The sequence below is a fragment of the Opisthocomus hoazin genome, chromosome Z (assembly GCF_030867145.1).
Source record: "Opisthocomus hoazin isolate bOpiHoa1 chromosome Z, bOpiHoa1.hap1, whole genome shotgun sequence".
NCBI lineage: Eukaryota > Metazoa > Chordata > Aves > Opisthocomiformes > Opisthocomidae > Opisthocomus > Opisthocomus hoazin.
This window is the reverse complement of record NC_134454.1, coordinates 79895587-79911592: the sequence shown is the minus strand read 5'-3', so window position 1 is coordinate 79911592 and position 16006 is coordinate 79895587. Positions and strand designations below refer to the sequence as shown.

The window sequence follows — 16006 nt, the reverse complement described above, 5'->3', positions numbered from 1 at the left end:
TATTTCTCCCGAGTTCTCTCTGCGAAGTTTTCTCGCATGCGTGGTTTCCTGAGTCACGGGGGTTTGTGCTGGGAACGCTCGGATATCTGGAAGCTGAAACAGCCCTTACTGCTGACCCGAACGCTGATGTCCAGGGAGCAGCACCCCAGCCCTGCCACCGCTTCCGTAACGAGCTGTAGGGCTCTGCGGGGCTCCCCAAAAAGCCTCTCCCCAAATCCCCCCCAACCTCGGGCGTCTGCGGTTGCCCGCGGGGGGTGGCAGGAGTCGGGGTGGGAGCCTTCTCCTCAGGCTCCTGTCCATCCTTGCCCGGAGGCCGCTCGGCTGTCCTTGCTCACCCTCCCCTTTGGCTCCTGCTCCTTTGGCCTCGCCGCCGCTTTAATTTTAGCAATTCCTTGGAAAGAGTCATTTTCCATAACTCAGCTCTCGGCGAAGCCCGCCGCCTGCCAGCTCTGCCTCCTCACACGTGTCGCCGGCGCGTCCCCCCGCGCCCGCACCTGCGCGGCCAGGCCAGCCCCGTCCCAGCCCTCCGCCCCCCAGACCCTCGCACCCCGCTCCCGTCCCCGCCTCGGCGCGTCCCGTCCCGGCGTCCCCGAACCCCGCCGTGCCGCGGCCGGGCTGTCCCGCACACGCGGCCGGCCCCACGCCGTCCGCGACGTCGCGGTCCCTGCGGTGGGGAGCGGGGAGACCCCCCACGCACGCGCCACGGGGGGACCCCGCGGGTCTGTGTGGTGGCCCTCGAGCGGGTGAAGCACGCGTGGAGCCGGGGGGGGGGGGGTGTCGTGCGAGACGGTGCGCGCGCGGGCGTGCGGGGGAAAGGGTGGGGGTGGGGAGGGGCGGGCGCGCGTGGGTGCGTGTCGGCGCGCGCGCGCGTGTGCGCGCGCGGGAGCGCGCGGCGCGGCGGGGCCCGGGAGCGCGTCCGCGGCGCTGTGCCGGGGGTTGGGGGGGGGGGGGCGAAGGGGGGGGCGGTAGGGGGGGGGTGCGGGCTGAGCTCATCGCTGGCTCCCCGGCGCTCCTTACCAGTGGCTTCTGCGGTCACATGGGTTACGTGCTGGAGTTTAAAAGAGCTTATAGCCCCCGAGCCGGTGCAGAAGCAGCCGGTGGTTGCATGGGGTAGCGCCGGGAGCGGCGGCGAGGAGGGCGCCGTGAGTACCGGGCGGACGGGGCCGGAGGGCGGTGCGGGGTGTCCCGTCCCCCACAACCCCTCCCTGCCCACCCGCGGGACGGAGGAGGGCGCGGGGGTCAGCGGAGGCGAGCCCCTCTGCCCGCCGCCCAAGCGCCGGTGCCTTGCTGGGAGGGGAAAGGGCGGGGGGGGGGGGGGGGGGGAGCGCTGGTTTCCCCTCACACCCCCTCCCCCCGTCCGCGGTCTGCCCTCCCGCCCCGCAGCCGAGCACATTTCCCCAGCGCGCCCACGCGTGTCCGTGCCCCAGCCGCGGGGGCCCGCCGGTGTAGGGGAGAAGCCCGCGGGGAGACCATTCGGGCAACTTACTGTCCCGCTCCGCCGTCCGTGCCCGTGTGCGTTCCGGGCGGGGAGGGATGCTGGGGGGCGTCCCGCACCCCCACCCCCACCCCCATCCTCCCCAGGGCAGCTGGACCCCCTTCGCCGGCGGGGAGGGGATCGCGGCCGCTGCCGAGCGGCGTCGGGTTGAAGGCTGGGGAGGGAGAGGGGCGAGCCCTCCCTCCCGCTGCATTGCGTGAGCCGGAGGTTGCGGGGTGGCTCTTTGTAAACCGGAGTCCGTGGGTTTCCTGGGCAGGAGGGCAGAATTGTGGTGGTTTTTTATTTCTTCGTTTCTCCAAAGGTGCAACCTGCCCCGTCCTCCGCTGTGGCGATGCTGATTTTCTTTATTATTCTTAATATTCTTTTTATTTTTGAGGAGGGCTGTGTGATTTTTGTGAGAAAAGCATTTGCTCGGTGCTGCTACGGAACTGCTCTCCCTGGGCTAGGCAGCTCATCCCGAGCGCGAGTACGAGGGCTGCTTTCCAGAATTGCATAATACACACCGATCCCTTTGCTGCACAAACTCCCTGACATTTCCAGATCTTGGTGGCTTCCCCCACCGCAACCTTAAAACCAGACTGGGGCTCCAACGAGCGCGTGAGCCGATTTCTTCTGCCTTTGCTGGGGACAGAACCTGGTCCGCATGTTTCGGCTTCCCTGGCTCCTCTGGCAGTTGTTTCTTAATCCGCTGAACTTTTTTGGTATACAGATCGGCACTTCTCCCTCACTGTCTGAGAAAGCCCCTTGCTTCCCCACCTCATCCTCATAGACACATGCTTAGGGTCTGTACAGAGTGCAGGTTGCAGGAAGGGGACTGCTTGCGAAGCTGTTTGATTTCTGTTTTGTGTCTCTTTGTGTTTTAATTTGTGGCGTAGTCCAGGAGGTCCTTTCCTCAGACTGCTTTTTGCTCAGGAACTTTCTGACTTCTGCTAGGATTTTGCTAATTTAACTCTGACCGTGCCCGCTCTCAGTGCACACGCGTTGTTTGCCTCCGTGATGGACGGGACCTGCACGCCACTGCTGGTCCTGCCGGCTGTGTGTGCGGGCAGTGAGGCAGGGACACCGGCTGCTTCCCGCAAGAAGTGCAAATATGTGGGAGCAGCCGTTCTTGCTCCCTGCCCTGCGCCTCCGTGAAGAGTCAGAGCTTTGCCGTGATGGCTGGAGATGTGCAACGGATGCTTGTGTCCGACTGGGCATGTCGCTAGGACCAGGTCCTGGGACCAGAGCTCGCTGGGGAGGGTGGACTTTTCTGAGAAGGGCTGTGCTCTGGAAATGAGAGCCCAGTGCCTGGCAGACTTCTTTGCAACAGCCCTTTAGGAGAACTTCATCAGAGCCTTGTTGTCAAGGCAGGCCAAACCACTATCTGATGACTGTGCGTTATCTTTGGTCTGATTTACCCCGAAAGGACACTATCCTGCCAAGGCGCTGCGTCCCCATCCCAGTAGAAGGTGCTCAGCACCTCCTGGACTTGGGAAAGAGTAAGCCCTGGTACCTCTCGGAGCCACAAAGCTTATGATGCACGTACACATAAAAAGAACTGTGCAGCAAAGGCTCAGCTTTTGAAGACGTGGCTGACCCTCCGAAGCCAGCAGCAGGAGTTTTGTGGGTGTGAGCCCCAGCTCCTGGCCACTCTCGATTTATTCCCTGGCAAGCCGGAGGAATGCATCCTGCTCCAGCTCAGGCAGGGGCTGGGTGTGCGTCTGGGGAGCCTGTCTCTCGGCTCTGTCGTTTATTATTGTCTGCCGCTGCCATTACGCCTGACAAATGGGAGTTGCTGAGTAATGTGCTGTTTGTGTGTAAATATCTGAGTGCTCGCAGCTGAGCTCACTCCTGCGACTTTGCAGGAAGCCGCCTCAGCACCTTTCGCCCGTGAAGACCTGGGAAAGCAAAGCCATCCCTCTGCGGGGACCCTCCCACTGCTCCCGGTGGCTTTAGCCGTCGCTCTCCGCTGCTTTCCTGCAAGCCTGAAGCCTCCATCCTCTCGGGTTAACGTGGAGGCCCTGCTGCGTTCCGGAGTGTGAGTCAGGGGTGGGAAAGGGCTTTGTGTGTGTGTGTGTGCATGTGTGTGTGTGTATGCACACCTTCTTGGGCACCGAGGCATGGTTACTCCCAAGGGTCCTTGTCCTAGGCAGAAAGAGTTTTGGGGACTCTGTGTGTTTTGATAGAGACAAAGTCATGCACTACTAAGAAAGAGGTCTTATTTTGGATTGGTTGTTTTGGGTTTTTTTAACCTACCTACTCAGTTCCCCTTAATTTCATCCCATTTCTGCTGAAGATGCTGAATTATTCTTTCCCATATCGTTTTCATCCCATTTGCAGATTAGCATCCGACTGCTTCTGTCAGTACTTGCTCAGCCCAGCTAGACTGATCGCAGGTCTTTTAATCTCCGCTTGTAAATCAATCCCTTCTGCCTCCTGATCATTTTTGTCACTCGTTTTTCTGAAATCCCTCCAATTTGTCCATTTTGTGTAGGTGACGTATGCCTGGCCCTAAACATGATGTATACCAGGCATGGCAGCGTGAGGGAAGGACACCTCCTCCCCTCCCACCCCGCTGGGGCTTGTGATGCTTTGTCAGCACTGAACTGAGTTACTTCCCCATTATTCTAAGCTATAGTCCCTGCTCGGTGTTGCAGAAGAAAGCAGCATACCCAGGTCAGTGCCCTGGGGAGAATTCCTCCAAATTTTGGCGATGAGCTGCTGAGGTTCACTGGCATGCTGCTAGCACACACTGGAAGGGGCCGGTGCTCTAGGTGCTGTCCGTGGGGTGCCTCTCCCCACTAGAGCTAATAGCTGAATGAGGAGGGATGAGCAAAATAAGAGACGGCAAGCAGCATCGGCGCTGCTGGACAGATGGGGAAACTGAGGCAGTGCATGGGCTCAGCGCTCTTTTCCTTTGCTCCTGTCCAGCACACGCCTCTTGTGTAGGTGCTCTCTGTGTGGGGTCTGGACCAGTTGCGCCTATTAGTATTGCAGGCAGCGTGGGCGTTTTCCTGGGAGGTACTGGATCTTGTCGCTTGGTCAGAGCAGGCTGACGGGCAGAGATGCTGGGTTCGGGGCTGGTTTTGTGCACTGTTTCTTGTGCTAACGGTCAGAGCTAGATGCCACAGGTGCTCTCAAGGGGACGAAAGGGGACTTTGTACAAAGGCGGTGGTGTCTTGCGTTCATACACTTTGAAGTCTTGTCATCCCAAACCCTGGGCTCCTAGCGCCGAGCGTTTCCATTAACTGGAAGGGCCGTGCCCTTCCAGGGACCATCTATTTTTAGGAGGAGTTGTATTCTGGACAGTTTCCACCGCAGATGCTCTCAGCCTCCTCCTCTTGGCCCCTCTCCAGGGACACCGCTCGGGCTATCTGCTGGTGGGGCAGATCTTGCTGAGGCTCTGCGGGAGCGTAATGGGGGTGCAGTCCCCCATCTTGGGCATGGGGACTCTTTGAGGGGGAGGGCTATCGCTGCCCAGGGGATGCTCGGGAGGGCCAGCGAGCTCATGCTGCCCTGCACCTGAACTGTTGGAAGTGGCATTTAACTGCACTGTGGGTACCAGGATGATGCGGTGCCGGCTTTACTGTGAGATAAGCAAGGGCAGTGCCCGGGCCGGGTGGTACCCGGTGCCCGCTGGCGGTCCGTTCGCCGGGATGACACTAGGGGGCACGAGATCTGCTGGAATCCCGTTGTCGGGGACGGAGGATGCGAAGCCGATCTTGACCCTTGGAGCCCATACATCATCCCCCCCCACACACACACACGCCCGAACGTTTTGTGGGAACCAGAGTGTCAAACCCCAAGGGCTGCCCCGGAGTAGCTCGTCCCGCGGCAAGGGCAGGACGCGGCTCTCCGACTGCTGCTCCGCCGGGTCTGCTTGTCGCTGGCGGTGGGAGCGCTCAGACGGAAACATCTCCGAAGCAAGGGGGAGATGGACGCAGCCAGAGTGCCAGGGAGTCTCTGGGGAGTTTGGGAAATCCAGGAAAACACCTAGCATGGTTTTAATGACTCTCCAGAGGCATTGTCCAGAGCAGGGATTATGTTAGATTCAGGGCCGGCTTTTCAAGATGAAGCACGTTATGGTTTCATTTTCTTCTGGATGTTAAGTTCACGTGTGATGTCTCCTCAGGGTCGTGTTTTTCCGAAGCAGCAGAAACTTTAGAGAGTCTGATTTAATGAATGGTTCTGATCGACCTGAAGCAAGGTGGGGGTGTGTATGTATATATATTGTACATGTGTCCGTGTATATATCTGGGTAGGGTGCAAAGAATGTGTTTTTTGAAGGCATGTTTATGCATTTCTGCATACATTCAGCTGTAATATTGTCGTCTGTCCTTAAAATCTATTATTCCAGCTGTGAATGCGTGTATGTATATTAAAACACTGTATACTGGAGTCTCTCTCTTGTTATAACAAGTCTCGTGAAAAGCAAATAAAGAGACATTGTTCTCATAGCAGGCTTGGAAGGACTCAATATTTATCTTCTATGAATTTTGATAGTTTTTGTTCAGCATGTTTGCAGTTATGATGGTGGGGATTTTTTGCCTATCTACTTAAAATTTTGCACTAGTGGGAAACTGAAAACATTCAGATCGTTTCAGTTTGTTCATTGCCTAATGAAAACAGAAATCAAGCTTCTGGATTGAAATGTTGATGCTTGATAACGTTCTGGCATATTAATTTCTAAATGGTTAGGTTTTTTAATGCCTTCTGTCACCAGATACCAGGCTCCTTTGCTGGAGCACGGCTTCTCTTGCAAGCCCCCAGGCAATATTTTTTTTAGTAGGACATTGACGCATCGCAAATACTCCTGTTCTCCTAGAAAAGGCTTTGCTGGCTGTTGTTGAAAGTAGCACTAGGATGGCAAGAAACGAGAGATCAGAGGAGGATGATGCTGCTGCGTCAGTGCGTTTGCTTTCTGCCTTTGATAGAGGTTTTGTGTCCGGCCATGCGTGTGCGTGTCTGTGCAGAGGCAAGGGCACTTCCCCAGCCGGTTTCTGAGCCAGGGCTGAAGACCAGGGGTTTATTTATTTTGAAATGCCTTGTGAAGTGGAAGGAGGTCCGGGAAGAAGTGCTGAGTCTACTTTTAAGTCAATTAGGGATTGTATCCAAAGGCATGACATGGTTTGAAGAGAAGGGGGTGATTTGTCTGAAGGTGTTACCTAATTAGAGGGTATAGTCAGGGCTCTAACTTGCCGTGACACCCTAAAGATGTCATCGAAACCCTCTGGAGGCACCGCTGATCGGCCGGCGCGGCTGTGAGCTGTCTGGGCGGCGTGGTCATATGCGGCCAGGGCTGCCGCGCTCCATCTGGGAGGCAGCCCGGATGCCGGCGCTGGAAGAAGCTGTTTTCCTCCAGGTGACTTTCGATGCCCTCCGGGGCTGCTGCCAGCATCGAGTGATGCTCATGAAGTTGCAGAATGAAAGGAAAGCTGCGGCAGATGGAAGAATTAATACTAGTGCCCATTACATGGGAAATCTCTCTCTTTTCCCCCGGGGGATCACTTTCTGCTGCTCCCTGCACAGGGAAGGCTGGAGGAGTAAGGCTGGAAGAGTTTGCAATAAATGATGCTGTGCTGTAGTCACAGCTGCCTTTGCAGCAGCTGGTGGAAGGATCATGACCCCTCTCGTAGCCTTGCCTTGTAGAGGGGACGTGAGATCAGCCGAAACCTGGCTTGCCTGGACCTGGTTGCATTTAAATACTACGTAACACACCCTGTGAGGGGGAGAACTGGTGGGGGAAGCGGCCCAAGAAATGCTGGGTGAGGGGGAGAGGCAGCTGGGGAGGCTTTGCCCTGATGCTGGAAGCAACTTGCAGCCTGGACCTCCGTTGACCCAGACCTGGGTGGTGGGGTGGTTGGTCCCCCTCCAAGAGGAGGGACTGACGGCTGCTCTGGGGATGCTCTCACTCCCTGCTTTTTGTCCAGCAAGTCAATCGGTATTTACTGAGTCAGTTCACTCCTCCCTGCAAGGAGAAGACAGTATGAGCTGCCCATTCCAATCGGCGATGCTAACAGCCGGTAGGAGCCAGGTGGAGCCTGGGAGTTGGCTGGTGGATGACCGTGGAGCAGAGTCTGTTGTCATTCCCAGCATCAGTGAGCAAAAGCATTTTCTCCCTCATGACAGCCGAGGTCCCCCACAGTCAGAGCCCTCTGAATTGCCAGGAAGGTTTGAATCCAGCCTCTCAGCACCCAAATTTACCCTGAGGGCAATAATCAGCTCTGGCAGTAGCAGTGGACATCTCAGATCTCCCTGGGAGGAAGGAGCTACCGTTATTCCTGTTTTGCTGGGAAGAGCAGGAGATCTTGGGGCAAGGCAGGGTCAGGTTCATCAGTGCTGGGAGCAGTCTTCCTCTGCAGAGGGACTGATGACCAGCTTTGCTTTTGTAGGTACCATCTTAGGCCTCCTAAACCAAACGCATGACCAGGCACATCCCTATGCTAGCAAGTAGTGAGGGATGCACTTGTGTTTAATTAGGTGGGTGTTAAGCTAGTGAATGCATATTGTTCACAAAGTTGCAGCCTGGTATTTTGCTACTTCTCGTGGTCTCTGGTGGCTTTCCCAGTCTCTGGAGCACAAGTAAGAATAACTTGGACACTGGGGACGTAGTAACTTGTAGGATGCTGCCGTGGCTGACCCACCCAGCTATCCCTACTCCATGCTATTGCCATGGCTTCCCAGGACTGCGGGGGGAGACACTGCATTTTGGGGTGCCATGGTGTTATAGGTGATGCACGGGGAGGTAGAGAAGGCAGCTGCTTTTTGACCGCTCCATCTTCTTTGCTCCAGAAATATCTTCTTATAGGGTGACCACCAAGGCGCCTGATTGCTGCATGATTTGCAAACGCCCAGCAGCAGAGCTGTGGATGAGCCAGCTGATCGCTGCCCAAATCCCGTGCAGGCACAGCAGCTATTGCATGCTGCATGGGATCATCTGTGAGAGGTGTAAAGTTCCCTTTGCTGGAGCTTTGCAAGCTGAGCAATGCGGAAGGAGGGATCTGCTGCTGCTGCCAGCATGCTTGGAGAAGGCAGGCTGGGCTGGGTTCCTTGGGGCCAGGCATGAGCATTCACTTGTGAAATTAAACAATATTACATATAATAAAACAGCCTTGTATCTGCTTGGAATATAGGTAAACTCTCTGCACTGTGGTCCTTTCGTCCATGGCCTAAAAATTGCTGGTGATCATGAGGACAGAACCTCTCCTGCGGTTAGAGCGCGGTTCTCAAATGCAAAGGGCAGGCAGCCTGTGCCAGGCTTTGCCAATGTGTGATTTATCCTCTTCTGTGCATCTGAACTAAGGGCTTGGACAATAAATACATTAAGAAGGAGAGAGAACAAAATGCGCTGCTGCTCTGAGATTCGATCAAAAAAAAAAAAAAAAAGCTCTGTCCAGTCCTCTGGGCTTCTCACTTAGCAAAGAGCTGTAGAAATAGCAGCATTATGGCAAAGGCGCACCCACATACAACTGTGGGCTTGGGGAGGGGACAGTTTTGTTCCGGAGGCACCTGGACAAAGTGTGTTCTGGATTTTTTTGCTCCCCAAAGGGTGCGTTCACTTACCCTGAATATGAGGCCATTCAAAGCCGCCTGGGATTGCTCAGCTTTGAAATCTCTGCCTAGCCTGTTCTCTCCCCCCTGCATACTAAACACCTGTATTGGTGGGAGGCTGTTTGTTTTGGGAACCCGGCCGGGGGGGGGGGTGGGAGAAATCTCACCAAGCAGCAGTCACTGTTTTTCACAGCTCTCGTTCGAGAGGTTTCCTCTCACCCCTTACCCCAGACATGTGCGGGGCGGCTGATTCCCCACACGTGTTGCACAGACACGTTTCCGTGCTGGCTCTTTGTGCCTGCCCACCTATTTGCAGCTGGGGGAGCTGAAGCTGCTCTTTCTTCTGATTCATAAAAAAGTCTCTCTCTGGATGGAGTTGTCTGTGCTTTTATTGACCTGGTTCCGGGAACGACAGAGGCTTTTCCGTCTCCTGGATGCATGATTTCTGCAAGGGCTCTGGAGCAGGGGCCGGCTCTTGCTGCTGGTGTGTTTCCAGTCCTCCTAACGTGATTAGTTTGACAGGCCCATTGGGTATGTTGGTGAGGCTAGTTTTTATTTCGTGCATGAAAGCAAGTGCTGTGACGGGGTACAGAGCACCGGCTAATGCTGAAATCTATGCAGGAGGGAGAATATTGGCCGGACAATATTTGTGGCCATGCCACAGGTGTGCTATGCCATCTGGCAGAAACCCCTTGCCCTTTCAATGGGGCATTTCTGTAAGATCTGAACTACCAGAAGATTTGGTGGGATCCTCCTTTTTGGCTGCAGCTAGAGTTACTTTGCCAGGAGAAGGTGCAGTTTGAGCTCTGTGAAACCCAAGTGTAGCAGGACATCCCAAGCATGTACCGTGGGACTCCCAATGAAGGTATCTATCCTTTAGAAGTCCAGCCAGCTGCATCAACCATTTCCCATCCACGCATCCTGCTTGCTGGGCTCCAGTTTGGTGTGCGTTGCCCTCTCCCAGCAATGCTGAGACACACCGAGTTTGTGGTGCACGTTCAGATGGGACTAGGGCTGGGAGAGGGATAGTCAGTGCTCCATACCTCCACCCTGTGCAGTGATTTTTGTTGTACAGACAACTCTGCTGCATGCCAGCCCTCTCTGTTTTGGGTCAGTGACTTCAGGTTCACCCTATCTTGCTCCTCCACAAAGCAAGGATGAAGAGTAATTTCTCCAACAGCCACGGTGGGTCCTTAACTTTAAGGGCATGCAGTGTTTCCTAGTATTTCCTGTGTGATTCCTAGTTTTGGCACATCTTTACCTGCAGCCAGGCCAGCAATGCTGGTTTTTTCCAAGTAGGGCTGCCTTGTGCACAGGGCAGAGCCAGTTGTGCACCGATGGGCTTGCTGTCTCCCCAGGGCTGGCAGAGGGAAGACGGAGAAGATGATGTAACTTGCGCAGGTCAGAGGTGGCAATGGCGATGGGTTGATGGTTTTGATTTTCCCTCTTACAACAAGGAATTGGTATGATCTGACCTGTCTTTGGGTGTAGGACACAAACAAGATGTTTGGCTTATTGCACATCTGCATTTGGACGTGGAGGGTTCCCCAAGACTGCTTGCTGTAGTACATTACCAGGGTCAGCCTTTAACCTTGCCACAACCTGGGGTTGCAGGGAAGCATCATTGCCTGCAAAGAGGGGAAAATGAAACCTGGAGTGGCTTTGGGATTTCCTTGAGTTCCCAGAGCAGAGCTGGTGGCAGAAAACCAGATTTCTTGAGTTGCTGACAGCTCATGCCAGCTGCGGGACACATTAGTAGACACTCTGAGTAGACCAAAGCAGGGCATCTGGCTCTCTGTGCAGCGCTGTGTGCTTATCTGTCTGTCTGTCTCTAGTTCTTCTGGCAGCCAAACCCCTGAGATGACATTTAAAGGCTTTACATTCTTTCTTGCCAGCTCCAGATCAAATTTGCTGAGTTGTCAAGATGAAGATGCATTTCTCTTAAGTACTGGCCCTGCAATAGTTCACCCTGCTCCATCCCTGCCTTGGAGGAGTCCAGCTGGGTTCCTCTTGCGTCTGCTGTCACTGGCAGTAATACATGGGGGCTGGAGCAACAGCTCAGCTGGTGGATGCATGAAGAGAAACAGATTTCAGCTTCCTTTTTCCCTGTTGCTCAGGCCATGCTGGAATCGGTTGGCAGAGGGAGTTCAAAAGCAGCAGACAAAGCCAGGGCTTGCATTGGGAAAGAGGTGCTGGGCTGGAGAGGGCAGTGACAGGAACTTACAAGCAATCCATTCCTCCTCCTCCAGCCTGCATCTGACCTAGGTCTTAGTGATGAGCACGCGTGCAATGAGCTGGTGGGCTCTCAGCAGAGTCCCAGCAGGCTGGGTGTCTGCCTTTAGACAGCCAGAACGAGTGACACTAATCAGTGGTTCGCATGCTGGATTTCAGCGAGGAAGGCGAGCACTTGTTCATGTGTGGTGAGTAAATAGCTCTCTCCTCCCCAGAGGCTGTCACTCTAACGCTTTGCCATGCAGGGAGCGGCACTAGAGGATGCCTCTATCGCGGCTGTCAGCCTTGGGGACAAGCACAGACATGCGTCTCCAGCTGGAAGTCAGCTTGGGGAGAGGAGAAGCCTCCCCAGAACATGTATTTGCAAGCTCTGGTGTGTCGTAGTCCTTCCAAGGCAGTCACAACCTTCTGCCACCGTGTGAGCTGGGAGCAGAGGTCGCTGGGCTCTGCGCCGATTTCCCGGCACTAGAAGGGGATGGTGTCACCTCTGGTCTGGAGCAGCTAGTGCAGAGAGCTAGGGGTGACTGCAGGCACTGGAGCTGGAGCCATCCCTTGGTCACAGGACCAGCAGCCAGCTCCGTCTTTTGTGCTCATGGCATTTTTGAGGGTTTTCTGACATACAGTTTTAAATCTACGCTTTCCTCTTGTGCAAGCCTCCTCCCTGATCTGGCCTCATAATACAGTCAATCCTGAGACAGACATATTTTACTGGGTTTTGCCAGGCTCTCACCTCCCACTTCACAGTCACCAAACCCTGTGCAGCGTCTGTCAGGAGCTGCCTGAGCTATGCCTGAACAGTGTTTTCCAGGAGGGATGGCAGTTCAGAGGATACCACATAACTCAGTAGAGTGATGCCAATTTAACCTGACCAATGGCCCTCTTGCAGCCTCGTCACTCATTGCTGTGCCCATGGAGGACATCAAGCAGCTGCTTAACAGCAGAGACACAAATTGACCTGCGTCTTTGCTTTTAAGGGCAGAGTCAGCACATGTGGATGGAGCAAGGCTGTCACACAAGCAATTACAGTGTTGGCTTCAACAACCAGAAGCCTGAGGTTGCTCCTGTCACCCAGGCTAGGAGATGGAGGAATCTAATTATTGTTCTAACTTCTTCCAGAAGTAGCTCGGATGCCTCAACAGCACACAGCTTTCTCAAATTGAAAGGGGAGAGAGAAAAGCAGAGGACCTCTCCTTTTGCTGAGTTTTGGCCAGTTAATCCTTTTAGCCATAATGTGCCCAGATGGTGCAACCGGGCTCCCTCAGGCTGAAGATCGTCTCTCTGAAGTCACTCTTGGGCACAGCCATGTCAAGAGAGCAGCAGGGCAGCATGTCCTCCCTTCTGCAGAGGTGGAATCTGCTGGAGGTAGAGTCTTTGTCTTTGTAGTGCTGGGTTTCAAAGCCCTGCCTGCTCGCTGTCCCCCCGCAATTGCTGCTGTGGACATTAATTTTTCCCAGATTTCTGCTTCCCTTTGAATATCTCTGCTATGGATCATTTTCCTTGCATGTGTTAGCTGGTATTTTCCCAAAGCTGAATCTTGTGCTATTTCCTGCCTGTCTTTCTATAATTTCTCTTGCTCTCTCTCCTGTTATGCCTAAACCCACCTTGGTTTTTGTTTCGGCTCACTTTGCAGCAGGCAGTTTGCCCTTCTTATTCCAAAAGTTTGCAAGAGGGGAGGAGTTGGCCATTTAAAAGATGAGAAATCCTGTCCATCTGTGTCTTGCTTAGCACCTCTCCAGCTGGAGAAAAGCGACTCCAGTGCCATGGTAGCCAGGGTGGGAGGATGAATCAGGTGTTTTGGGGGCGGGGAGAGGTTTGTAGGAGGGGAAGGGCTACAGGGCAGGGGTATGCTGTTGGGGCTGGAGGAGTTTGCAGGGGCTGCATGGTGAAGCTCAGCAGTAACTGGAGGTAAGGTGGGAACTCCTGTACTGAGGGACTCTGAAGGACTGAGAGGCAATGAGGACATAAGGGTGAGGCTACGAAGCCAGGCTGGGTAAGAGGGGCGTCTACTCTGCGGTGTCATAGCTGCGGTTTCATACTGGGAGAAGATGCCATAAAAACCAGTCAGCTTGTCCTTTAGCAGTAATTTTTTGCAGCTCTCTGTAGCTTCCCAAGTGGAAACTGATTTTAGGCTTGAAGTCACCCCTATGCAATCTATTTCTCTAGCTGTGTGTACTGCTCAAGCTGAGGCTTTACAGAGAGCATGTGATAACTCTTTTCCTAGCTGCTTGTTTAGGTCTTGCCTCCTTAATTGCCAGTTGTATTTTTTTATCTCTTCCAGCTGCTGTTTTTGTTGTTTGTCTCCCCTGAGGGAGAGGGGAATAGCAATAAGTGTGACATAACTAGTGGAGACCCTCCGGCCTCCACTGTGTGCCCTGGGCTGGGGATGGAGCATGCCCTAGTGTTGGGTCTTCTTGCTTTGCCCTAGCTTTCTCCAAAGGGGGTGGGCAGCCTTGTTTGCAGGATGAGGAAGAACCTGGGGTTTCCAGGAGAAACGGCATGGAAGGAGTGGCTTTTCCTGTCTGGAGCAATGAACCCCTTTGTCCACCCCATTTTTAGACCTTGCCTTCCTTGTACCCTTCTTCAAAGTAGCAGGACAGTGCTGCTTTTCCTAAAGCCTAATGCAAGAGGACCACCACCTCATGCTATAAGCTCAGGAGCCAGACAGCATCTTAAAGACTAAACAAATCTGCTACTTGCAGCTCTTGGCTTCTAAAAAAATAGATCTTGTGGAGGTAACTTTTTGCTGTGCAGTTCTCAGGGCTGGCTCTGCTGTGGTTGCCACTGAGATAGCATTTGGCTAACACAGCCAAACATGAGTGGAACAAGCCTGGAGCTGCATAGAAAGTGATAAGATAAGGCAGGGTTATGATTTGCCTGTCTGATCCTGAGGCTTTGTGCATTATTTAGTGTGTGTAGCAGGAGGTCAGTAGCCTCCTGATAATTTTCATTAGATTAGTCGGGCAGGATAATCACCTGCTCAGAAAAAACAACTTGACACTGTCTGTTCAATAGTTAGGGTTTAACTGAAAATAAATAGTCTTGTAATTATAAGGACACTGTCAAGGTCAAGAGGCTCAAAGATTCACTTTCTTTCTTCCTCTGGTATGTTTACAGAGATCCTGAAATTCTTTGTGAGATTTTTTTTTTCTCTCTCTCTTAAATTCAAACCAAGAGCTTCAGAGCTCTTAAAGGAAATTCAACACTTCCACAGCGGTGGACGTGAGTGGTGTTGCAATAGCCAAGTGGTGCTTGTGCCCCACTGCAGCTGAGTGACCCCATGCTAATGAGCGAGGCACTGGCTAGGAAGCCGGAATGTGTGCTGCCAGCCCAAGCAGACCTAATCGGAGCAGAGATGCTCTTCTCGCCTCATCTATGCTAGTTGTGGGATGGACCCAGCCCAGAAGACCAGGCTGTGCGTTGCTCCCTGCTAATGTGGCAGAGGGTATTCCTCCTTGGGAGCGGTCAGCCCAGCATGAGTGCCACCCCGTTGAAATGAGAGCATGCATTAGCTCCTGGGGGTGACTTCGCTGCTGTTAGCTGCTGCTTTCAGGGCGCCCAAGAAGGAAGAGGTGCAAGTGAAACCGATGCCCTAATCAGTACCAACAGGCTGTGCAAATGGGACTTTGCTAAGGAGGCAAAGCTGGGACTGGTGCTTGTGCGCTGCTAAAATGCCTTCCCTTTTTCCCCGCGTAGAAGTGGCTGTTCTTGCTATTTATCTTCCTCAATCGCATGTGAAAAACAAAGTCTGGGGGGATCTTCGTAATCTTCTAATCCATCCGGCTTCAGGACTGCTTGCTGGGTGAGATCTGGGCACGGCTTGCAGGTGCTTGGGGTAGGTTCGGAGCCGGTAGTGCCCAAAGTGATGGAGAGCTTGCTGTGTCCATGCTGGGTGCTGTGGTTGCTCAGCAGTACAGTAAGACGGCAGGTAGCCTTGCTTTGAACCAAGCAGTTGCTTGGAATATATGGGGGAAGGCCTCAGCTTGCCGTCCTGAGCTCGGCGGTGAGCCAGGAGAGCTGCTGGCTGTGCAGGGAGACTTCAAACCTGGTAACCTACATGGCAGAAGCAGCAGTGTTTTCATGCTGGCGCCAGCTGTGCATGTCTCTGCCATGGAAAAAGTGAGCTGCTGATGTGGGTAGACAAGCTAGTTCCCTGAGCCCTTGCTGCTCTTGGGTTGTGTTTTTCCCCAGACAAATGGCCCATAAGTGGGGATTCCTGACAGCCGAGCTGGTGGGACTTGTGCTAGGCCCATCTTCGCCAGGAATCTGCTGCTCTCACTCCCTGTCACGGGCTTTGATGGATGCCCGAGGGAGAACGAGGGCACGGCTCCGCCTGATGTGCCAAGTGACTGACGGTGTGGTCTGATGGCTGATGCCACGCGTCCGCGGCAGGCGTGTGGATGCTCCCTTGCTCTTCATCTGCAGGAGATGGGAGGAGGTGGGGCTGCCTTGACAGCTTGTTTTGAAAGCAAAATGACTCTAGGGCTGGATTCTTTTTTTTTTTTTTTCTTCCCCCTCCCCCCTGCATCATTTCCCCCCCAACACGTTTTTTCTTCTTTGCTTGACAGAAAAAGCATAACTCGTCTTTATTTAATTGGTGCTTTGTGCCTGTCTCTTGCCAGAAGTTGGCGGAGAGGGGGCTGGCTGGATCAAAACGGCTCGAAGTTGGGAAGCTGTTACATGTCTGGCCTGCCTGTTTAAAACAAAAAAAAAATCAACTTTTGTTTGAACACCCCATTCCCCCCCCCCCCC

At 54.0% G+C, this 16006-nt stretch overlaps 1 protein-coding gene across 5 annotated transcripts in view; it reads left to right on the top strand.

Moving 5' to 3' along the window:
• The first annotated feature begins 992 nt into the window (after nt 1-992).
• Nucleotides 993-16006, top strand: part of CNTFR (ciliary neurotrophic factor receptor) — a 213335-nt gene continuing 198321 nt past the window's right edge. For 3 of the 5 annotated variants that reach the window (XM_075411628.1, XM_075411625.1, XM_075411627.1), the window contains exon 1: nt 993-1142. The gene's annotated coding sequence lies outside the window, so the exon portion shown is untranslated. Of the gene's footprint in view, nt 1143-3339; nt 3513-16006 lie in introns of all 5 variants that reach the window. The other 2 variants (XM_075411630.1, XM_075411626.1) reach the window with 1 other exon arrangement.